This window comes from Condylostylus longicornis, unplaced genomic scaffold (assembly GCF_029603195.1).
Source record: "Condylostylus longicornis isolate FDR11 unplaced genomic scaffold, ASM2960319v2 ptg000064l, whole genome shotgun sequence".
NCBI classification, from domain to species: Eukaryota; Metazoa; Arthropoda; class Insecta; order Diptera; family Dolichopodidae; genus Condylostylus; species Condylostylus longicornis.
In genome coordinates, this window is record NW_026578032.1 from 551,303 (window position 1) to 576,386 (window position 25,084).

The 25,084-nt window shown below is 22.9% G+C and overlaps 1 long non-coding RNA gene across 1 annotated transcript in view; it reads left to right on the forward strand.

Moving 5' to 3' along the window:
• Positions 1–1,877: 1,877 nt before the first annotated feature.
• The window catches only part of LOC129612224 (uncharacterized), a 57,515-nt gene continuing 34,308 nt past the window's right edge, over positions 1,878–25,084 (forward strand). Inside the window, exons 1-2 of the long non-coding RNA XR_008697214.1 lie at positions 1,878–1,987; positions 2,482–2,949. This is a non-coding gene — a long non-coding RNA (uncharacterized LOC129612224). The remainder of the gene's footprint in view (positions 1,988–2,481; positions 2,950–25,084) is intronic.

The following is a 25,084-nucleotide window of genomic DNA, read 5'->3' on the forward strand; positions in this document are numbered from 1 at the left end:
TTTTAATAAATTTCTTAATAAGACTGGATTCGAATTGATTTTTTTAATAAATTCTTAAATTCCTTACAATAGAGTTTTAACGTTAAGATTATAGAAATGAAATTTTTATTCAATTAATTTCAATTACAAGTAAATGCATCATGGTTGACTAATTGAAAATTATAGCTGAATAGCATCATAAATCGACCTCTTTGTATTTCAACCAAATTTAATTATAAAATTGATATCTAAAAATATCGTGATTATCTTAAAGGATCTTCCGATATCCCAAATATGTATATGTATATGTATTTCATAATAAAAATATAATTTCACTGTCCATTATCTTTAATATTATTATTTTTGCTGAAGTACTCATTCAATATTTTTATTAATTTACATCTTGTTTTTTTTTTTCATTTATAATTTTCGTTCCAAGTTAAAATATCATTAATATAAAAAGTAGATAATGTAAAATATATTATTACTGTATATTATAGTACATTTTCTACGTTATAATAATTTTTATTAAACTACATACATACACGTATACGTATAAGAATTTATTAAATATATCTTATGTATAATAATGATATATATTATATAAGTATGTACATATATACATATAAAATGATGGCAATTTTCCCTCTCCCATTTTTATTCTATTTGAGTTAAAATTCTTTTTTTCTTATTCTCTCTCTCTCTCTCATCTCATTTTATATAATTTTATTAAAATTTTACACTCACTTTACTTTTGCATCTGAGTAATAAACTATACATACAGTACGTAATATATTATAATACATGTATATACACATATAATAGTATATAATAATGGGTACATATTTACTAACTATGTACTATTTACATTAAAAGGAAAAAAACTTTAAGTAGGATGATATCCAGTCAGAGAGTTAAAAATAGGGAGTGGGAGAGAATGAAACGATTACAATATAAGAAAATTTAATAATTGCAATGTACACAATACATAATTATTTTCTGACTTATTTGAGAATGAATATTGTTATATACAATATATGTATGTATGTATTGTATTATTTTTTGTTTAATGTCTTGTGAATTGAAATTTGATGTTGTTGTTTTTTTTGTAAAACAACCTGTGGAATATAATGAAATTGTAATGTGCACTTGATTTCATATACAGAAAAACAACAAAAAACAAAAATTAAAAATTTTCCTAGGATACAAAATATACCAATATATAAGAATATATAAATGTGAATTTATTTTTTATGTATGTATGTATTTATATTAAAATATTCTATATAATATTATTGCCTATGTGGATGAGTGAATATAAGTATTTTAAAAGTATAACAGTTATTTTGTTTTCAGTCTGATTTTGATATTCGAGAGAGAAAATATTGAGAGAGAAGAGAATATTTTTAAAATATTCAAATATATAATGTAAAATAACAATAGTACTTTTGCTTCAATTCTATTTATAAGAGAAAATTAAGAAAAATAAGAAATTTGTATAACAGTTTAAATACTATTCCTGTCCTCCTGTGTTGTATATTTACATCAAGTCTAAGTATATTCACTTACTGGCATACATATATATGTATATATTTATATAATTATTTTCATATTTGTATATACAAAAAAATTTTGTATACTTATTCGAAAACATTCTAAATTTTTAAAGAAATTTTCTGAAATTCTCTCAAAAATTATGTAAGTATATAATGTATAAATAGTTTTTTACACTTCAATATATATCTACATATATATATATGTATATATTAAAATTTCCAATATACTATGTATATCTAGTTTAAAATTTCACAAAATAAGGTTAGTTATTGGGGTATACACAATAATTGTGTTATATTTTTGACCGTCAGTCTTAAATATTTTCTCAATTAGTTAACAACGAAAAAACTTTCAATAAAAAAATATAAAAATTCAAAAAATTTTCTTCCATCGAATTTTTTTATTTAATTTTTTTATTATTTCATTTGTTTTTTTTTTTTAGCAGCTACTTGTATGTACCATTTTAATTGTTAAATACACTTAGAACCAAAAAAAATTATTTATAATAAAATATTCAAAAAATTAAAAAAAAAACAACAATAAAATAAATTTTTTTTTGTTTTTCTTTTTCACTAATTTTGTTTTTCCCAAAAAAAAATTTTTTTTTTTTTGTTAATTTTATTTTTCCCAATTTTTTTCGTTTTTGGACATTGTGCGTATATATGTGTGATTTATGTATTTAAAAAGGTGAAAATTTGTGAAAAATAAATTAAATAACAAAAAAACAAAAAAAAAAATAAAAGAAGGAAAAACAAAAGTGAAAAAGAAAATTTGAATTTTTTTATTTTTTTATGTATTTTTGGTTACTAATTTGTAAAAGTTGAAAAATTAAAAAAAAAAAATAAATTCAATTTTTTTTTTTAAATAAAAAATTATTAAATATTATATATGTGTGTGTGTATGTACCGTATGCATTAACGGAAAAAAAAATTTTGTAAATAATAGGGTGGAGAATGACGACAAAAGATGTTTTTTTAAAAAAAATATAGAAAAAATAGAAAAAAAAACAAAAACAACAACAAAATAGGAAAAAAATAAAAGAAAAAAAATTGAAAATGTGAATTTTTCTCAAATATAGAGAAAAGGTTAAAAAAATTTATTCCAAAAGAACAAAAGAAAAAAATAACAAGAAAATTTTTATTAATCAAAAAAAAAAAGGGAAAACAAAAGAAAAAAAAAAGTTGACTAAATTTTTGGGTTTTTTCCGCTTTTTCCGTTTTTGCTGTACAGTTGATTTTTTCCTATTTGTTTTTTTATTATTCCTTACAAATTCAGAATAGAAACTATTCGAGCATGAAAAATTTTTTTGAAAAAAAAAAGGAGAGATAAGAGAAACGAAAACAATACAAAAACAATAAAAAAAAAACTATAAAGAAAAAAAAAGAGAAGAAAACAAATTTTCACGTATCCCAGGTAAAAACTGAAATACATACATATATATCTACATATATATTATTATATATATATATATATATACATATATTATATATTTTTCTGTTTTTGTAAAAATTTTTTGGTTATTTTTGTTATTTTTATATAAAATTTTTTTTTCTTAAAAAACTTGTGTGGTTTATCAAGTGAATCGAAAGTGTAAATCTGATTTCTTTTGAATTTGTATAATATAATTTATGTATATGTATATATGTATATGTATAAAAATCTTATTAAAATGGAAATATTCTAGTCTAATCTAATTATTTAAATATATATAATTTATTTATTTAATATTTTATTTGTATAATGGTTGTGTTTAATAAAATTGATTAGATCAATTAAGATAATCAACTATCTTAATATTATATACCTATGAATATACGAGTATATATACATTTTATGTAAAATTTTCTAATATCAAAATTTAAAAAAATTATTAATTAATTTTAATATTGTTAATTTTTATTAAATTTTGTATTTATGCATTGAATATAGTAATTGAGCTATTAAAGTGTTATATGGCTCAAAATATACATATATAGAACAATTTTGTTATCATAATTATATAAATTTTATTTAATAAATGCGTACTCTTCAAACTTATGTTGGCAAGGAAATATTAGTTGTCATATTATCATTTATGCAAAATTTCAATATTTTAATTTCAATAGTTCCTAAGATATATAACCGAACAAATATTTGAAGTAGCATGACAACTACCCGAACCATTGCCTCGTTTATATTCAATTTAAATAGCGTTGACAGCATTTACTATATTATAAATTATTTGTGAAAATTTGGTGAGCTTAGCTAAATTAGTTTTTGTGTTATCGTTGGCAGGGATGCACCATGTGTTAACTATGTCTTAAATTTGTTGTTTTTTTTAGTATAGTTAAATATACGTTCGTAATGGTAATAATAAAGCTTTTATATATATATATACATATATTTATTTTTAATTAAAATACCGAAAATGTTGTATATGAAATAGGAAAAGTAACCGACAATATGATTATATATATAATGAGATTAATTTACATTTTTGATAATCTTCAATTAATTTGATTTTTGGTGATTCTAAATTATATATATATGAATTGTAAATAAAAACGGAATTAGAATCAAATTTGAGTGCATCTAATTATAGTTTTTATAATTAAAGTATTGAGGGCAACAGTAAAACAAATTTAAATATTAAATTTTGATAATTCGTGAGGTTCTTATGCGATAATTATGCGATTATAGAAATTTTTATAATAAAGTTTTTAAATTGTAAATTTGTTATACTAATGCTAACCATAATAGACTCAATGTTAAGCAAATACAATTTCTCTCTTTGTTAGAGAGATGAAATGTAGATTTTGAGAAAGAATTGTAGATTTTAAGACAAACATTTTAAAAGTTACCTCTAATAACTTCCTTTCATCCCAATTTTATTGAATATTAATGGAAATAACTTACAAATTATCAAAATTTTATTATATTAAGATTCTAGTTGGAATTAACTTGGAAACATCGTATTTAAAATTACGACCAATTTAAAATCGGTTTATTGAAAATTTGGAATTTTGAGGGCATTCGGCTTAAAATGGTAATTAATCAATTTGTTTTGCCGAAAAATTTTCATATTGTCAGTTTTGAAATTTTAAATACTCTCTTATATAAGCACTCTTATTCTCTAAATTTTTACTCAACTCTTATTATATTAATTTGAGTGTTAGTTTAAGATCAATAACTTTCTATATAACACATAGCCAAATTAAACATAACAATTAAGTGACAGAACTTTTCATTAACCTTATGCTTTTTATATTGCCATCGTTATGTTCTCTCAGTTGTTATTGTAAATTTTACTTTAGTGTTAACGTATCTTCCACTAAATATTATTTATTTATATTGTTCTTGTTATTGTATACAGGGTGATTACATTTTATTAGGGCCGCTAAAATCTTAACATAGAAATGGTTTTTTCTTCTATCTGCTGCACTTAATGGCTTAAATTAAACCTTGAGAAAGTAGCCAAAATTCTGTAAAAAGCAAACTTCGAAGTTTCAAAAAATTTTGTGCGACATTATCGGGTTGTTGAAACCTAAAAAAATAAAAGAAGTGAAAAATTAGATTTTTTTCAAAGTTCGAATGCCTGGTATTGTGAAATTACATAAAATACAAATTCAAGTGTAATATGCTTGCATTTAGTATTTTGGAAACCGTTGAGATTTAACAACTAGTTCGGAACAAAAATTTAACTCATTTTTTATGCTCTTAATTATGGTATACGTTATGTCACTGATTACTGAATTACCCTGTATATTATGAAGTACATATATTATACAAACCTCAAGTTTATAAACTAAGTATTCTATTCAGTTAAGATAAAAATTATCGGTTAATATATTTAATATATCAATATGTATACTTAATTATTAACATTGTATATTAAGAAGGAGTGTAATAAATAAAATTATAATAAATAAAATTATAAAATACAATAAAAATAGTAGCTGTAACATAAAAATAATAATTATTATTGTTATCGTTTTTGTTGTTGTTATTTATTGTTATCTTAACAAGTTATTAATATTATTACTACATGATTTTTATCTTATATACATATATATATATATATATATACATTTATTAAGATATTATTCATAAAAAGGGTTAAAATAATTAATTTTAGTCAGCTAACTAAAAATTACTGAAAATTTTTATGCAAACAATATTACTACATAATTTTTATTGTGTTTTATGATCAGAAACAGAAATTCTTTTGAAATCCTGTTGAATTCATGTCAAAGTGACATAAGCATATTGTATTTCGTATAGGATGACTTTGTATAAAGAACACAATATTATAAATTGTGTTATCGTTTAGTTAGAGAATCACAATAATGGTAAAATTTTTGTTTAGTCAGCGCTTACAAATATGCAAAATTTTTGATGGGTTTAACGCGGTTTATTGCAAGGAACAATTAGGCCATACCAGTCTGTTTAATGGATTATGTTTAATGTGAATTTAATAGCCTTCCATTTTTGTTTTTCCATTAAACAAAATGTACGGACTTTTCTTTACATTCAATTTTCATGAAATTTTCATCAAAGCAATTAAATGTCAACAAAAAACTTTTAAAGTCTAATTGTGTGTCTCTCTTTTTTCTTCTCACATTTTATTCATTTTCAAATTAAAATTTTCCATTTTTCCAATAAAATTATTAATTTTTTCAATTAGATTTTTCCATTTTTTCTAAAATTATTAATTGAATACATTTTGTATGCATCTTAGAAAAAACGAGATATGCAATTCAAAACGAGGAATATTTTTCTCTCACTTCAAAATTACATGAAATTATACAAATATATGATAATTACTCACTTTTTTTTCACTTGGCGAATAAAATAGCGAGATCCCAGATCAGGCTCTTAGTATGTAAAAGTTGACTTCATAGTTTATAAGTTTCAAAGTTGAACGTCTTCCGAAATACCAAAAAAGATTTTCAGAAAATTTTAGTCATATTTCGCATTTGCTTGTGTTGCTATCTTAACTCTCTTACAAACAAATAATTTTAATATTTCTTGCTAATATAATTATAAAAACGAATTTTCGCTAAGTTTTTTTTGTATGTTACATATAGTACTATATAAAAAACTTAGCGAAAATGTATATAACTGCGGTATATCAATTATGTTAGGGTTAATTAGCTAGTTATATATTTTATTTATTTAATGAAATATATTATTAAATTTTTTTAATAACAGAAATTTCTATTCATTCGCCGAAAATCTCCAAAAATTTTAAAACTATTTTAAATGAATACCTTAAACCAATTTGAATTTGTACAAATGTATGTACCTTTTTTTTGCGTATATTAACTGTATTTTTAGCACTTTTCCAAAAAAATTTTTGAAAAAAGTGCTTATTAGTTTCACTCTGTCCGTCCGTCCGTCTGTCCGTCCGTCCGTCTGTCCGTCCGTCCGTCCGTCCGCCCGTGGGCACTTTTTTTGTTTACAAAACTTCTACACCCTTGAAGATAGAAAGCTGAAATTTTATATGTACATAGATCTTTACTAGAAACTTACTTCCGTAGAACAAAATTTTTACCTATCTCCCCCCTCTAGAAGTTATACCCCCCCAAAACCTTAAAAATGGCCTTTTTTAACTATTTGTTGCAATGAAACCATAAGCATTTTTGAAATTTTGCAAACGCAGAAAGGCAGTGGCTTGCTTTCCCTAGCGCAGTATACTACAGTTAAACTTTAGAAAAACAAAATGGCCGCTCAAATTTACCGTTATCTAAAGTCCTTTTTTTCCAAATTTTTGATGTCGTTTTTCTTCTAGATCCCAGCCTGTAGAAGCTTGAAATTTTAGAGACTTTTAGACATTAACAAATAGTTCATTTCGTTGGAAGAAAATTTTTTTCCATCTCCACCCCTCTCAAGTTATGGCCCCTTGAAATTTGTAAAATTTGAATTTTTGACACCTCATATTTCCGAAATCGCATGTTTTTTCAAATTTTTATAAACGCAAAAAGCTAACGGTAAATTCCATGACATTAAAAAATATAATTATTTTCCTTAACTCACACAATTAACCCTTAAAATCGAGCATTATGTTAACACCTTTTTATATTAATTTTTGCTTTATTTCAAAGACTGCATAAATCGTTCATCCTAAAAATATGCAATCCTAGAAAGAGTTTTGTATATGAATGAAAATAATTTTAATAGTGTGATAGGTATACATAGACTGTATTTAAAAGCAGAATTTTCACTTGTTGAAGGGAAAAGTGCTACAATACAAACCATTGGTTTGACCCAACTTTATTTGTAATACATTTTGAATATAATAAATTACAAGGACATTTGTCTATCTATCATTTTCATATATAGAGAACACCTCATCTTTTTTCACGCCCATTTTCATATATATATATATATATAAATATATATATATATATATACAGTCAGTATATATATATAAAATGTAAAGTATAAAAAAAAAGAAGTGAAAAGAGAAAATAATATAAAAATAAATAAAAAAAATATAGTAATAAACTACAATTTATATTTTGGTTATTTATTATATAATATTGCACGCATATACATACATACACATACTTGTGAATATGACGTTGTTATTATTTCAGATTTAAATAAAATATATAACATGATAATATATAAATGTAATGATAAAAATAATCAGAAATTTTATTTAATAACTTATTAATTTATAGTAATGAAAGGATTCCAAATCCTTGCTTCTATAAAATTATATGCCCTCACCACTCATATATTTTTTTCCTGGAAATTGATTAAAGATTCATTCCTGCAATTAATTTGCCACCTTATGTGCAACAAGGTGCAGGAAAAGTCTGATACCTTTTTAACAGGCTGTAGTTCGAAAACGAGTATATCTGCCCTTCCCCTACCCCCATCACGTTTTTTGGTGGGAATTGATCAAAAATTCATTCCTACTTCAGTTGTGTCTTTAGTTCTAGTCAGCTTGGGTTTTGCCATGTTTATTTTGAGACCGATTTTAAAAGCTTATTACATAAGAAAAGTTACAACTGAATTTTCAAAAATTCGGGATTTATTCGGGGATTCCCATTTTACTTAATTAATTTCAGTTAAAAAACTGTTAAAAGGAACAATTAATTTATTTTTTATAAAAGGTCGACATTCTTACTGTAACAATGATAAAATTTTCTGAAAATTACAATATTTTTTTTTTAAAATAATAAAAAATAAATAATGTTCTCTATGAAAAAATTCTACTCTTTTTAAAAAAAAAAACACAAAAACGTTAAATATTCTTTAATTGAGTGTTGAATATACAAAAAATATGTTACAAATTTTTCTAAGAAATTTCTATATAAGAAATTTCTGTAAGAAAAAACTTAAGTTCTTTGAAAGACACAAGCGAAAAGTGAATTAAATAAGTTTGAATCAAATCTAGGGTTTATAAATGAGTACATTTTTCCTAAATTTATATGAAAGTACCTTATTTTCCTTGAAATTATATTTTATTTTTCTAATACATATTGTGATTTATCGTGTTATTGCATACTTCTAGGGAGGGAGGGGAACACAAAATTTTTAATAAGAATTATAGTTATACGTGAAAATTTTATTAAATAAAATGAAAACTGATTCAAGATAACGGTAAATATAAACTGCCATTTTTTTATAGTGATAAACTCGGTCAGCATGCCGCACTTCACAGTTTAAGAGAAACTAAAGTCACAATTTTTGGTATGTGTTTGCCAAATTTAAAAAATATTTGTGATGTCAATTTCAAAAATACCAACTTTCCCGAAAAAATTCCGAGATTTATCATAAAAATATATTCGTGTACAATTATGTAGTTTTGAGAGTTAATTTTTATCTTTCTTAAGAGGTGAAATTCTTATAGGAGAGAATTCTAGAAGAGAAATTTTGAAAGTTCTTAAGAGAGAAGCTTTGTAGATCACAAACAGATGGAGACGAACAAAGTAAAAATAATATGCCTATATTTTTTCGTTTTGCAAATTCTCTATGAAATATGCTTAAAAAATACAAACAATATACCATAAAGAGAAAAAAAAAGAGTTTCTTTTTTTAAGTTTTCGCGTACAATCACTTACATACTTACATAATACAGAACAATAGTAAGTTAAATATGTAAGGATGTGTTTGTATATATGTGATAATATATGAATTTAAATTTATAGGTATATATTTTGTTCAAAATAATAAATACGTAAATATGTATGTAAATAACTATGTACATATATACATATCCTATGAATTAGAGCATATTGTGAATTATTTAAGTACCAATGAAATTTGTATAGAAAAATCATCAATATTTTTTTGTTTTTCTTAATTTAAAATTGGAATATGAAAATTTAAAAATGAATTTTTGTAAATATTAAAGGAAATATTCAAGTTATTGGAACATAATACGAGTATAAGGGTCATATTTCACTTAAGTGAATATCCTTGATAGCAGATAACAGAAATTTTGGTAACCAAATCCGAATACTAGAATGATAAAATGTAAATTATTTTGCTTATTTTGATGAAAACATCTCTGATAACTATTTTATCTACATATATACGTAAATCAAATAGAAAATTAGAGCAAATTTAGATTTAGTGTGCATATTTCGCATTATATCCGAATATATAGGAGTAAAACAGTGTATTAAAGACGATTAATCAAAAAAAATAATAGGTATTTAGGAAACATTAATGTAAGTGGGATGTTTAAAACCTATTTTACTTTTAATAAACTCTCTATTGTATAACAGTTTTGTAAATCTGAACAATGTAAACACATGCGTTAATATATTATTTAGATATTTGGTGAATTGCGAATAACAAGTTAAAATTAGGATTGTCACTTTTGAAAAATTATATGAGCTAAATTTTCGCAAAATTAAATGTTCTAGTATAAACAAAAATTTTATGGGCCAACAGAAATTTAATCAGAATTAGAGCTAATTCAGTCTTATATTGTAATAAACATAAAAAGTTTTTTAACCAATTTTCTTTCTACTTAAAAATTTCATTATAGTAATCGTTTTTTATATCGAAGTACCTCTATTTATACGTAGTGTCCAATTTGAATGAAATTTTATTTTAAAATGAAAAAATGTCATAATCGGATAGAACTTTAATTATTTTTATAGAATATAGGAGAAAAACAAAAAATTTATAATGACAATTTTCAAAAAACAAATCAAATTCGATCAAATTCAAAAAAAGAATGGGACAATGAGGCTTAAGATTGATTATTAAATCAGCAATAAATGATTATAAATGTGAAGGTACAAAATGGAGTTAATTTTATTCATTTAATCCAAAGTGGCAGCAAATGGATCTAGCTTATAATAATACATCCACAATCCCGTTATTTAAATACATTCTATATAATCATACTTAGACACACATAATTTCTATATTATGATATTATGATAAACATTATAAATTTAAAAATAAATTTATAAATGAAAATTAAATAAAAAAAAAAATATATCAAAAATTTTACTACGCGTTGTGTAACTAAGGAATGAAAAATTAGTTCATTAGTGTGTTTATAAGAATGAAATTTAATGCTATAATGTCTTTAAAATATGTTTATTTAAATATTTTAAATCACATTATATGTGTATAAAAATATATATACATATGTATATGTATATGATGTTTATATTATGTATATTGTTTATTAGCCTACAGGAATGGTGAATTATTGTTTTTCCCTGTTTATTTTTTTTTTTTTGTAATTTTATTTTTGAAAAAAAATTCAACAAAAACAGCTAAAAATTGACTGGTATTCTAAGTGGGGTACAATTATTTTTATATTATTAGATTTTTTTTCTCATTAGATTTTTTTTTTCATTCTCATAAAATTGAGTTTTGTAAGGGAGACTAACTCATACTCTCATATACTCTTCAAGTTTTTCAACTGAAGTAAATTATACTTATATAATTTGTTTTCTAAGAAATTTAGAAAAAAAAAAATGTAGCTATGATGAAATGTTGATGAAACAAAAACAAGAATAATAAACAAAAAGAAAAAAAGCCATTTCAAATTTTTCGTCTTTTTTGACATTAATTTGTTTTTTTTTTTTGTTTTTCTTTTCATATTTAAAATATAATATGCTTTATAGGTACACCTATTTTAAGTACAAATAAGAGAATTTTCTTTAAAGTAAAAAATAATTCAATGATTTCGTAATTTTTTTTTTTTCGTATAAACACAATTTGCATATCATTGTGTTATTCGTATGTAAAATGTATATTATGTAATACTCGTATGTGTATAAGGTGTCAGAAATTGATTTCTAAAGTGATAAGTCCCATAGAAAATTTTTACTTTATTTATTCTTTTATAATTTATACAAATCCTTTTAAAACTTAAAGTATGATTTAATTGGGATCTTAAAGCAACAATTTATAGTGGGAAATTGAAATGGAAAATTATTATATTGTGTAAACGACCCCATTATATCGTAAAATGAAAAATTCTAGATGATATTTATTTGTATTTTGAATGTTAAAATGGTAATTTTTTCCGTATTTTTAAATGGAAACTTTTTCTAAAATTCCAAATTTTAACTTAATTTCAAGTCCAGATTGGAATTAAATAGAGATGTTAAATAATTCAATGTATAAATTGTCAAAAAAAAAAATTGAATAAAATTTGAAGTTGAGAAAATTCTGTTATTGAAAAAACCAGTTTTCAAAAATTTCGAAAATTTTCAAATGTTTTTTACAATCCTATTGTAAGATCACATTGTGCTATTGCGTGAAGATCTTTTGTATGTTTAGAATCAGGAAAGAAGTAATTAAAATTAATTAAAATTGCTGTAAAGTGATTTATATTGATATCAGCCTAAAAGTATGCATTTTTTTTTGTAAATTTTGTTGAATTTGTAGATTAATTTCAATCATATGAATCTATCCTATGTATAAATTAATTAATAATTTAATTAGCTTTATATGTGTACATGAAGGAAATTGATAAATTTTGCTAAAAGGTAAAATAATTGTTATTATGTAATTAATTATTAAAAATATTAAATTTTAATTTATATGAATAAAAATTTCATTAAACTTTTGATTAAAATTATTTATTTAATAATTCCTTAAACTCATTCACAAAAATTCTTCAATATATGGCAACATTTTAAAAATATTTCAAAGAACAAATTTTGACATAATTATATTAAATGTGTTAGTAATGCCAGAGGGTATAGATTTAAGAAAATTATTGTTATAAGTACGAAATTTTTCTTTATAAGTATTGTATTTGACATTTATTTTCTGTCACCTGTAAATTTCATACAAAATTTTATCTACTAAAATTTAAATAACAATAGTATACATACTCGTAAATAAATATATTTTGTACGATGATAAATAGAAACATATATACATACACGTAGAAAGAGAAAGAAATGGAAATTTCAATAATTATATTAAATTAAAGAGACTTTATTTTTAAAAGAAGTTAATTTTCATTTTCTTATTTTTTTTTTTGTCATTATGAATCTTGTTGTGATTCTTATGCAAATGTAATTTTTCTTAGAAAAGCAAAACAGCAACTAAAAGAAAAAGTAACAGAGAAACAAAATGAACATTATTCTAGCTTTTATTGTCATGTACTGGTTTACATTATGTATAAATAAAAACTTTTATTAATAATAGGATAAAAATATAATTATAGTACTGTCTTATAAGCAGATACGTTTTAGGGAGGTCATTAACATGTTAATTAACATGAACTTTTGCTTTTACACATTTAATTTTTTAACATTGTTTTGGGTTTATGTTTTCTTCTTTAATTACTTTCTTATATTTACATACAAAAATGAAATATTTAATGTATTATTTTTAATTCGAAATAATTATATAAAATATTTTCATTCACAATTATCATTAAAATGTCAATTTTGTAAAAACAAAAATAAATTGTTATTTTCAATTTTTAAATTATTCATTTGTCATTTCAAACAATTATACTTTCTCTTGTACTACTGGCGCATTTAAGCAACTCAAGGTTGAAATTTATATATGTAATATTATTTTAATTTACATTCGTGTATGTATGTATAAATAAGGATATTATTGTAACATGAAAATAAGGCATTAAATATAATTAGCTACATTTTGTTTTATTTGCTCTTTTTTGTTTTTTTTTTTTTGAAAAATTCATTTTAATATTTATAAATTTGAAAGCGTTTGACAATAAAAAATTATTATAAAAAATCAATTATAAAATTGATTTTATAATTTTCGTGATAAATTGTACTTACATACAATTTTAATTATTTGAATTCTTCATTTGAATTGAGTTCTGTAAACAATTAGCCAGGTTTTAGTACCAGTGCCAGCCCGATGAAGTCATTTTTTGCTTAATTATCTTTGATTACAAATTATAATTTTGTAATTTGTAAAGCTAATAATAAAATGTAAGTGTAAACGCCATGTCCTTCAATTTATAAGTTATAATAATTTTTTATTTACTTGGATATCTTGGATAATTTAATATAATTTAATATAATTTAGTAAATATAATGTAGTTAAATAAATTTACGAATAAGCAGTGCCGGATCTACCATATAAACAAAAGTAACATTTTGCAAAAGGCGCCGGAAAACGGAGGCGCTAATTAAATAATAAAAAAAAAGTAAATTTTAAAGTAAGAATCGTGCTTACAGATAAGTGATTTATATTTCTAGACATTATGGGTTTATTGTATATTTTCATTATCTACAACATAATTTTTTCAGATCTCTGAAAAATCCACAAAATTATATTTTATTCTTCATAATTAATTCACAAATATAAATTTTGTTTTTTTTTTGGTAATAATCATATAATTCAGGACTGAATGGGTTATTAATTTTGTTGTTTTTATATGAATATATTATTTTCTGCTTACTAAGATTTATATTTTATATTGAGATTTATATTTTTAAATTTACCAAATGTTACCAACATAAAACAAAAACTAAAGAGAAAATACAAGAAAAACAAAGTTATATAATTATGTACGTAAGAATACTTATATACTTTATGTGCCTTTAAAGACAATCTTTAACTTTCATTTAAATGTGTCTTATTAAACCTAAGGGATTAAATGCCATAATAATAAATAAGATTTTCTTTTTTCAATCTTTTTACTATAAACATTAGATAGATTGTATATAGACATACATTTGTGGTATATATGTATATAATAAACAAGAGTATGTAAATGGTTGATTAACTTATATATATAACTATACACACACGTAGATCTTATATACATATATATTTTATTGATGTGTGCGTATCTAGAATATTTTATGCAAAATATATTCTCAAGTGAATTCAGGTGAAAAAAAAATTTTCTTTTATATGAAAAATTGTCACAGTATTGTAAATGAAAAACTTGGCAATTTAAATGAAAAAAAAAACAAAACTTTTGATAAATTTCCAAAAGAGAAGTAACAAAAAAAACAACCAAGAATTAAAATAATATTATTTTACATTATGTATTCCGTTATAAAAGTAAATAAGTAAATGAAAAATAACAACAGATTATGTTCTTTTCCTAAGCATGTGTTTAATTTTTCACGATTAAATGCCTCGACTACTTTATTCTTCAAATATTTAAAGGTCTTGCGTTGAAGTACGTTATTTACATGAATTAAGCTGGGGCAAAGTGAAAAATAAAATATTTTATTGAGTTTTCTCAACAATTTCTTGTTCTTCTTTTGATTCTTCCGATTTATTCCTATTCATAATTCGTACTTGAATGCCTCTAAATTTCTATTCACAATTCTTCTTATAATTCAAAGTTTAAGTCAATTTCGAAATCATTCACAATATTTAATCTATTGGAAGAAAAAAGTGGTGTATAGATCACATGAAAGTGGTTTGGATATTTTTAATTCGAGTTGGTAAAATGGATTGGTAAAATTTTTAAAGAATTGAAAATTTCGTGTAGTTTTTCTCACTTTCAAGTCTGAAACTCATTTCTGCAGGACTATGAGAGTTTATAATATTAAATATTTATTTAGTATTCCTGAAAGCAAGTTTTTATTGTATATGCATGCTCGAATTAAAGTTGTACTTAAAGTCGGATGTTGTTGTAAAGCTAACCTTTTATAACAATTCAAACAATACGAAAATATTGTTCGAATATCACACTTCGAACTTTGTAAATGGGAATGGGATGTACTTTGAAAATGGACCACTGTTTTAAATGGAAAACCTCTTGTAAGTATATCTAAGAGAAAAGAGTAATCTCTTTATTTTCCATATATAATCATTTGGGGCCATCTACCGGAATAAACTACTGTAGATACCGGAATAAGCACAAATGTAGTTATGGTAGTATTGTAAAACTATAGTGTTATACGAAATATACTGAAATATTTAATGTTTTTATTTATAATAATTTCAATACAAAATATAGAAAATTAACTGCGCGTAAATAATATTTTTACACTAGAAAAATTAATATTGTGTACAGTAGAGTTTCTCTGCAATATCCTTAAACTGTTTTTGCTTTTGTCCATCATCCCATTTAAATATTAATTAAATTATTATTAAAATCTTAATTTTTTTATTAATTTCTGTATTTTGTATAAAATTAGTCTGCAATTTGTAAACGTAAAGTATGTAGGTTCTTAAAAGTATACCAAAATTCAAACTCCAATATTTTAGAAATACACGCGCTCATTCATTCGATTACATTAGAATACATTCAAAACCGTATACGTACACATATTTGGTGCGTTATATATTAAAAAAATATAGATTATTTAATCTTAAAAGATAAAGATTTTAATAAATTAACAAAATATTTATTTATTTTGTACCCTTTTTTTTTAACTCTTTGACTTGACTTTGTTTAAACAGAAAAACACAACAAAAATAAAAAAAATTTTAATTTGTATAAATGAATCATAGAACTTTTTGGTTAAGCCATCCCTTAAGTTAATAACTTACTCATAAAAGAACAAATTTTGGCAAAAAAAAAAAAAGCAAATATAGTTCAAAAATAAAAAATGCCACTAAATACGCAAAGTATACAATAATCCTTGCCAGAAAAAAAAAACAAAAAAAAAAAATTTAAAAAAGGACCACTTTGAAATATTTTAATTTTATGTTTTCAGGATTTTATATAGTATGTATTAGTATATATGTACAGGGTGATTTATACAAAATTTTATACATTGACTTGGAAAATTCAAATATGAAGTAAATTTTAACTTTTTAAATGTGTAATTATTGTTTCCAGAAAAAGAAAGAGCCTTCAATTTAAAAGTTTTCGAAATTGCCAGTTAAGAATTCGAATTTAAGATGTTACCTAATTCAATATTCAGCATATTTTCGAAAATGGAAAACGTTATAAAAATTATGGTCCGATTTTTACATATTTTTGATTCTGAAAACAATATAAGCTTCTTGCGTTTTTAATTAAAACTATAAGATTGGAGAATATTTTTCAGTAACCAGGTGGAACTCAACAAATTCCATTTTTTATTTTCATCATAGAAATTGAATTTCGATGCTCTAGGAGGGTTTTATGAGAAAAAAAACCATGCATACAGTTTGTATCAATCCTCAATTCTATACACAAACTCTTGAACTTTGATAAAAAGAGGTTCTTAACTAAATTTTCATTTTCAAATTTTTAAGTTTTTAAACGACATACGGTAATAAAGACTCACCCTGTACACAATAATATATACATATATAGTTTGATGTCTTTGTACCAATAATGCTGAATATTTATTTTAAAACGAATACATTCTCATTTTTTATACTATATTATGTTAACACCTACATATATATATATATAACAAAAATATATGTATATGTATAACACATAATTTGTAATAAATGCCGCCTTTCGCACCATGAAAAATAAATAATTTTTCGAACAGTTTTTTTTATTTTTAATATCTATGTATGTGTGTATGTATGTATGTATGTGTATTTTAAACAAAAAGTGTTAAAGGTTTTTTTGAGAAAAATTTATAAAGGATTCTTTTTTTAAAAAAAAAAGAGAAAAAAAATTCAGTTGCCTTTTCATTTGAATGTCATAGTTCGAGGAGCATATTTTTAATAAAATATAGGGGGAACTCTATGTTATATGTGTGTATAGAACTATATAGCACCACTATTATGGTAACTATGCTACTTTTAACGATATTAAAATATAATTGATTGTAAACGATGCTTGTATAGCCACTAAATAATTTATTTACCATAGGTTTTCATTTTAAAATATTTTCTCAGTGATATTTGTATATACACACGTATGTATATATTATGTACTTTCCCACGCATCTCTCATATAGAATAAAAATATAGTTAATATACGCTAATATTATAATTGTTAAGAAAAAAAAAAATATGAAATCTTTCGACACCCTATATTCTATATTAAAATCTTAAAATAATGCTTATTAATAAAATATATTTAGAGAGAGAGAGAGCTATATTGAAAATAATATTAATGTCAGCGTATATTTGATAATGAAATTGTTATATAAACAATTTCTCAAGTGAATGTTATTTTATAGTTCTAGAAAATCTTAAATATTGTAGAATAGAATCATGATTTCGAAAAATACATTCTCCATTCAGATTATAGCGAATTACTTGTCATTCTCGTCATCCGAAAACATGTTAATGTCTAGTATGTGACCACGATTTTCTATAGCACTTTAATTGAGTAGGAAAATGTATCATTCTCTTTATTCTCTTATATTCTTATTGAAGAATTTTCCAAAATAAATTTTAAAATTTTTAAAAATTAAAAATTAATCTTTTACGATTTTTTTCACCATTTTTTGTTTTAATAATCGAATGAACAGTTTTGCTTGTATTTTTAAAATACAAAAAATTATTTAAAGAAAATTTTATTGAATATCGTAGCAGAATAGTCACCGAACTAGTTGCAAAAATTTGAATTATTTAATAAATGAATGGTCGATGAAATTTTAAATTCGAACAGAAAGCAAAATTTAAAATTTTGGCTCTCATTTAGAAGAAATAAGGTTAACGGATGCTTTTTTACAAAAAAGAAATTAATAAAAGCTATTTTTGTTGGTCTATTTGTAAAGAATTATTTGAAATAAAAATTAAAAGAATTGAGAATATGGCAGTAAAGAGAGTAACAGTAACAAAAAAGAAACGTCAATCAATTTTTGTAAATTTTCATAATTAAAAATTTTAATTTGCAAAAATTTTGCAAAAGAGAAAGCAACGCCACTTGTTTGCTACTCATTTATTTTTTTTTTTAAGTAATTTTTAAAATGAGACTGTCATTTGTTTAACGAGAACACTTTTCAATGAGCAAATCCTCTCAATGAATAAATGAGCAGTGTTTTTGCTGCAAAAATTTAGGTAATTTTTTTTTTTTTTTTTGTAAATGAACGTAAATTTTTCTCTTTGTACATACTGTGTATACATATATACCAATATAAAAATTTTATAATAATTTATTATGCGTATACAATAATAATTTCAACCAAAAAATCAACTTTATTTTTTAAAATATCGTATATACCTTTATGAAATTTTCTTCTCCTACGTGTTTTTTCATCACAAAAAGAAAATTTGGTTTATTTTTCCCTTTTTATCGAATATTTTTTTTTTTTATATTCAAAGTGAACCTTAGCAAAAAAAAAAATTTTCCTTTGAAATTTATATTATATAATAAGAAAATTTTTAATTTGTTGAAAATTTATACCAAGTGTGGTATACCTACTACACATACCATACTCTAAATTTAAAAAAATTGTAAGAATTTTTTTGTGATTCTTTCAATAATGACATTTTTTTTTTTATTTTCAAGAAATAATTGAAAGCGCTCTCTAATAGTTGACGTTTGAGTTAAAGAATTTGTTAAATTAAATAAAAATAATTTAATATTTTCTAATTATTATTCTATTTCTGTTTATATTAAAAATTGCAACCTTTAATGTTAATAATAATAACAATAATAAACGCTTTTTTAATTAAAGGTTTGCTTTTGAAATTAGTTTTTATAAGAACACCCCATTAAATATTTTATGAGCTCTTTTAAAATAATGAAATTTTATTTAATTGAAAGAAAATGTTTATTGTATGCCAAGAGGCATTACATTATTGGCATATATTTATATACATGTATATGTGTATAATTTGGTATCCTTCTAAACTGTGTGTACATATTTGAATTAATTGTTTCGGGGTAATTTTATAATTTTGGTTTTCGTAATCTTCTTTTTTCTTAAAATATTTTCAATTTTCTTATTACATTGAGCGTAAAATACGTAGTGGTAAGGATAGTTTTTGGGACTAAGACCAACATTGTTTAAGTTATTTAATTATTAATGTAATTAATTGTAGTTAATTGAAGAAAATGATTTTTTTTTTTGTACCTTTGGTTACCTTTTTTATTTTTCTTTAATTCGGTCTTGTTTTATTCCTTAAATTAGCAAATTATAATGGCTTTATCTTAATTAATTTTTTTCTTGATCAACAATTAATTATTATTTACGATATTTTTAAATTTATTTTTAATTTTTAAAAAAAATTAAGAAAAAAATTGATGATTTACGTGATTATAAAATATTACGGTATATATACGATATCGCTATAATAATAAATATTCAAAGGTAATTTTTAATTAAAATTTAGAATTTTGCTTATTTGAAAATTCAAACACTTTGTAATATTTGTTTAAAATATTTGAAATATTCAGAAATTCACTAAGAATGAATTAAATTTCAAATTTCTTTGATTTCAAAATTACTGCTTTGTATTTTTGATTCAAATTCGATAAATTTCAAAAACGGCTTTATAAGAGTTTTTACATTGTATATAATGGGCCTAATAATTTTATCATTATATAATAACGAGAAATGTTAGCAAATGATACTCGTGTATAGTGAGAAAATTTGAAAACGGTCTACCAGTAATTTCAATTTTATGTAAAAATGGCTAAGAATTCACTGAAAAACTCGTTGGTTTTGTTGATTTATTGTAAAACGAGAAAAAAATAGAGTTGACCTTGTCAACTCTGTGATACCCGTACGAATTCGTTATCCTATGTGCGAATAAAGATGCCATAACTGACTATGTAGTTGCCGTATATTGATTTATGAAAAATTTCAGTACAATGTGTTTTTCAAAATACTGTGTGTGCCAAACTACTGTTGTAAGTTGTATGGCAGCTACCAGAAAGAGCCAAGAAATTTTAACGAATTTTATCAAGCACATCGGCCCTACTAATATATTCCCTTGTGTGAAATTTCAATACCATAGCTTTTATAGTTTCTGAGATGTAGCCAAATAACTTTTGCAGTTGTATGGCAGGTACCAGAAGGAGCCAAATAATTTCAACGACTTTTATCAGACACATTGGCCCTACTAATATATTCGTTTGTGTGAAATTTCAATACCATAAATTTAATAGTTTCTGAGATATAGCCAAATATATTTTGAAGTTGTATGGCAGCTACCCGAACCGGTACTCCGATCATGTCCAATTTAAATAGGGTTCTGGCACTTAGTACAATAAATCATTTGTGAAAATTTGGTGAACTTAGCTCAATTAGTTTTTGAGTTATCGTTGGGACGGACGGACGGACGGACAGACAAAGCTAAATCAACTCAGAATTTGACGCTGATCAAAAACATACACTTGAGTCTATATCTAAGACCGTTATTTCTTAGCGTTACAAACGGTAAGGCAAATTTAGTATACCCTTCGAACATACGTTCGTACGGGTATAAAAATAAAGAGACTATATAATTAGAAGAAAGCGGCAAAGAAGAAGAAATTCTTCTTAATCGCGGATAAAATTTAATTGGATTGAAAATTCAAGATCGGAATGCAGAATACCGCTGAATATTTTTCCAAAAAAATTCTTTGTAAGAAATCCAAGTATTCTTACATATGTAACGTATATATGTGTATGTCAATAAAGTGAGAATAAAATATAGAATAAAAATTTTTAATTGATTTGTAATGAATGAGAATGTCAAACAGTTTTTAATATTATTCAATAAAAAATTATTTTTTCAATATTTTTTTTTTCTTTGTTTCTTTCTTTATTTCTGTACAACAATATTTTATTGCTTTATGTTTATAGCTTTGTAAGCAAATATTTGACTACAATTTTATTAATGCATATATACACGTATATATAAACCATACACATCATAATTATAATTCAAAATATATATTTTGTGTAAGAATATAAAAGTTTGCAAAAATAATTTTTTTTTCGCATTAAAATACAAGGTGTATATGATAATAGACTGTCCAATAAATATTCTGGACGGTTCAGGATAAAGAAAATCAGAAAAATTTTAATTTTGAAAAGAATTTTATAATTTGGCAACATGTTCTCGAATAAACAATTTTTTATCACGAATATCGAATATAGATGGAAAATTATGAAGGCGAACAATGATAATTGTTTCTAAGCCGGAATAAATATTATGCACCTGTAAATTACAATGAAACTTGAAAGAAAAATTTACTTTCCAAAAATATTTAATGTCATACGACACATTATACTACGAGTATATATTTGTAATTATTACTACAGCCATTTCAAAAATTTTTAAAATTCAGAATTTTTTATACAAACTTTCATTTTATATCTCACTTTTTCAGTAAATCACCAATTCTTTGTCACTTTCTTAAATCAGAATTCTCACTCGGCCAAATTTGCTTTATTTCAGAACAAAGTAATAAGAAGTTGACTGGAAAAAAATGAGATACGTAACACGAAAAATAATTTAGTTCCCACAAAATTTATGAAATTCTCTTTTACTGACTAGAAAATAATCACTTGAAAAATAGGCACTCTCAATCTCTTTTCATTTTGTGAGTAAAATTTACGAATTACAGAATAAGGACAGGACCATATAACAGGTAAATTTGTAAATTTGTACAACGGGGGCAACTTAAACAGGCAAATTACGTGAGTTATTAATTTTTTCGGAATGTGAGCGTAATAAAAATAAGTTGGTTGTATTTTAAGCAATGATACACTCTGTAATTTTATAAATTCTATTTATATTGACGAGTATACAAGCATGTATATACCATTATTCATTATATTTGTAATATACATAATAATCATTGTTCGTTTCATTTATTTTGTATGTATATATATGTATATATATGTATAGACGATCAAGGTGAAGAATTTTTTATTATAGAAAATAAACTCTACTGTTTTAAGGTAATGAAAAAGAAAATATAAAAAATAAAAAAAAAAACAACAAACATAATCATAAAAATGTAATGCAAAAAAATAAAAAAAGCAAAATAAAAGAAAAACAAAATGAAAATATGAGAAAAATTTAATGTTATAATAAGATGAATAGAACTAGAAAAAGCATAGAGAAAAGAAATGGAGTACATTAATCGGAGTAAAGAACGTAGAAAATTACCTCAATAGAATTCTGATTATGATTATTATTCAAAGAAGAATTTTATTGTAATTTGTTTGCATAAGTGCTGCTTAAATAAAATAACAAAAACAAAAATAAAGAATGGTTAAATTTAACATTATAAAATAAAAGGGCACATTGTCCGTTTTTCTTATTACACTTATACTCTTTTGTATTATTATGTATATGAAAGAGTATATTAAAAAATAAAGAACATTACAAGGTATATAATAAAATATATTATGCATACATGTATAAAATTTGGTATACTACAGTAAAACAAATTTTAGATTGACAATTTAAAATTAACATTGAAAAGGATAATAGGTAAATAAAAAGTATTGATATTTGGGAATCACAAGGGACAAAATAATTCAAAACAAATTTCAATGACATCTAGCTAATGAACTTGAAAAGAACGGCTCGTTATGTCTTTGCTGACATATAAATGACTTATAAATAACATAAAAATTCAGGTTGACAAATCACAGCATAGAATCAATTATAAGAATACAAAGGAATATAAATTTAAGCGTTACTGTATTATTACCTGAGCGAATAATTGATATAATGTACGTATATATATATATATAATAAGGTTCTTTATCCTGTCAATAAATGTGTCGTATAAAAAAATTAAAAAATTTTTCTTCTTGATTTTTATTCTCTACCCACATTTGACGTACAGAATTCTAAAATGATTCTTTTATTTTTGAAAAGTGAAGAGGTGAAATGTCCCAAATTAATTGGTATACGAAATAATACATAATGTATACATTAATATACAAACTACATACTAAAAGGCAATTAAAAAAATTCAATTCTTAAAATACAAATAAATTCCTAAATAAAATATTTTGCATAATTTTAGGGAACTGTACAAAATTCGAATGTGCACAATTTATTAACATTGGAAATTATTTTAGTTGCCGCTAATATACGTCAGCTGATACTCTGTTTTCATTATATACAATGAATTATACAATGTAAGCTATAGTTATAAATTGAGTTGTTTTTTTGAAATGGAAAATAATGACAAATTCGGTCACACTCCTTCTTTTTTAATAAATTTCAGAGATCAGTAATAGAGCGTATCGTTCAGAGAGTTGCTTGATTTTTAAAATTGTTATATCATATAAGATGTAGGCTTAATTCATTCTAGAAAATATGAACCGAAAATTTTAGAGATGACACGGAATTTACTGTAATTATGAAATGTTCACAGAACCCTGTTGCCATTAGTCCAATTCTGAATCGAATTTAAAATAAAAATCTTGATATTACAGAGTTGCTGTTTAAAATGTTAAGTACAAACAAGTTACAGAGCAGCATGTACATGTCTAGACCGAAAGATCGATATAATCAAAATAGTTTGGTTGAATATGTAAAGTTTACTTTTATACTACCAAATTCTACTACAAAATTCACTTAATTGACTTAAAATTTTCGAGATTTTATTTTATTTTTAATTAATTACACTCAATTAAACTTTAAAAAGTGATATAATATGTATGAAGAAAAATTTAGAGCTTCGTATAACAGTTTGGTACAAAACTGTATTGTATGGAATAAAAACGTGTATAAAATATATGTTGATATAAATGGAACTATACTCTGTAAATGCATTCTAAAAATTTTAAATATTAAATTAAGGTATAGTCCTAATAATTATTCAACAAATCATTTTTATAACTGTTATATAACATTGCCATATATTCATTTTATACGTTTTCAAACTACTTATGTATATATTTACACAAAATTTGTATATATACGTTGCATTATAAAACAATAAAAAAGCAATAATATTTTATATAAGAAAATTTTATTACCCCAACTTAATTGATTTGTTATTTAATATTATATAAAATAGGGTCTTAATATAGCTAATTTAATTTACTAACCAGTTCATATAATAATTTGTACACATATAGCTTCTATATAATTAATATAGGATTTACTATTGTTGTTTTTGTTAAGCTTTATAATAAAATATATCGAAAATGGTGATTCTATGTTCATTTATGTGAACTGATAATAGATGAAAGGATATTGTTCAATCAATTAAAAAACAAGAAAAATAAAAAAAAAAATTAATATGGATATAAAAATATATAAGTATATATATTTATGATTTCTATATATATATATATATATAAAAAATATA